Here is a 2310-nt window from a genome sequence, read left to right on the forward strand (position 1 = left end):
TTAAAAATGTCTTTCTTTTTTTTTTTTTTTTGAGACAGCATCTTGCTCTGTCACCCAGTCTAGAGTGCAGTGGTACGAACTTGGCTCACTATAACCTCTGCCTTCCAAGTTCAAGCGATTCTTGTGCCTGAGCAGCTGAGATTACAGGCGCACACCACTACACTCAGCTAATTTTTGTATTTTTAGTAGAGACAGTGTTTCCCCATGTTGGCTAGGCTTGTCTTGAACTCCTTACCTCAGGTGATTCTCCCACCTTAGTCTCCCAAAGTGCTGGGATTACAGGCATGAGCCATTGCACCCGGCTAAAAATGTCTTTCTATCCTGATAAATGTTACTGAATTATTTATTGTGGTGGCTTTGTACTGTTGTGCTAGCTAAGCTGGAACTAGGTCTCCTCGTGTTCCCTTACCTGTATGGTGTCAGACTACTGTTGGCCACCAAGGCCATTTTGTAGCAGATTTGGAAGCTAGAAATGAAACAGCAGCCATATTTTATGCTCTGAAATTTGGTGTCCAGCACCAGGCCCTGAGGCACCTGCTGCCTCACCTATCTGGTTTGGGGCAGCACCTGGACTCACAGCTTCGTTAGCTCTACTGTAAATGTTCCTTTAGACACTGCAAGTTTTTTGGCCGGTGTGTGTGTGTGATTCTGTGGTGGTGCAGAGGATACCAGATTCTACTGTAGATCACCCGTAGCATTGAGGTTGGAGGCAGTGAGAAAAAGACCCGGGTTCCAGTTTGTCCTCTTGGATTCCACTCTGTGCCTGCTCTCATCCACATTCAGCTTCTTTCCCAACTGCCCAGTCTATGGAGATTTTAGGCCCAATGCTAGTTACAAAGGCAGCAGTCTACAGAGACTGCCCCACCAGGTTCACAATTGTGTATAGCTCAGCTCCCAAAACAAATCCCTTATCCTATATCACATGTCATGGCTCTCTTCATACCCTGATTGATTCATTTCTTTAATGATTTCCTCCCCTTCATTTTCTCTATTCTTTCTTTCCTATTAATTGAAGATTAATCTCCTGGATAGGTCCTCCATTTTTTTTATTACCTGTCTCTTATTTTTTATCTTTGTCTTTTTACTCTGCTTTCTTTTTCTTTTCTTTTTTTTTGAGACGGAGTCTCGCTCTGTCGCCCAGGCTGGAGTGCAGTGGTGTGATCTGGGCTCACTGCAACCTCTGCCTCCTGGATTCAAGTGATTCTCCTGCCTCAGCCTCCAGAGTAGCTGGGATTACAGGTACGTGCCACCACGCCCAGCTAATTTTTTTGTACTTTTAGCAGAGCCAGAGTTTCACCATGTTGGTCAGGCTGGTCTCAAACTCCTGACCTCAAACGATCTGCCCTCCTCGGCCTTCCAAAGTGCTGGGATTACAGATGTGAGCCACCGTAACTGGCCTAACAACAACTTTCTGAAATTTTAAAAAAGACCTCATTTGTAATTTTTACTGATTTCTGCCCTGTTAATTCTCCAGCCATGGCGAGTTTTAAGCTACCAACATGATGACTGGCTTGTAAATTTCCTGAAAATTTAACACTGAGCTCTTGAGAGCTGGTAGGAGCAGCTCCAGCGTACCGTCACACGTAGGCCTTGCTGGGAAACCTGTCCTTCCAGCACTCTTTGTCTAATGACAGCCTCAAAACACATCCACCTTAACTCTGCTTAGGGTTCAGGAAGGTGACTGTGAACCCTTGAAGAGCTTCCTGACTTTTGCTCATGCATTCATGCATTCAGAAGGTATTACTTGCACTCCCACTATGTGCTCTCTGGAAGCACTTATTCAAAAATGAACACGTGCAGGCTGCCCTGTTGAGTCTGCTTTGTCCTTGTATACATTCCTGTCCCTGTCCAGGGAGCCTCCTCTTTCCTCCTCAGCCCTTCCTTCCTTCCTCCCCTTCTGCCAGCATCTTTCCTGGGAATGCAAGCTTCGGTCCTGGTGGGCTCCTCTTCCTCTGTACTCTGTGACAGAGACATGAAGCTGTCCCTCCCAACTCCTTAGGGCCCAAGGAAGTGCATGCGGTTCAGGTGACACCCTCATGGTTGAACAGATATTTGTTTACCAGTAGTATTCTATGACTATTTGTCTTTCCTGTACAATTTTTGCTTTCCCTGGAGGTAATATTCATCGTATTTTTTTTGTTCGCTAAGTATTTTCTATAATGATCATAAATTCAACCTAAAGAATCCCTGATTGTGAATCTCTTCTCAATACATTAAAATATAAAGACATTCCTTTCTTATTTATTCATTTATTTATTTTTTGAGGTGGAGTCTTGCTCTGTCACCCGGGCTGGAGTGCGGTGGCCGGAT

This window comes from Colobus angolensis, unplaced genomic scaffold (genome assembly GCF_000951035.1).
Source record: "Colobus angolensis palliatus isolate OR3802 unplaced genomic scaffold, Cang.pa_1.0 Scaffold183, whole genome shotgun sequence".
NCBI lineage: Eukaryota > Metazoa > Chordata > Mammalia > Primates > Cercopithecidae > Colobus > Colobus angolensis.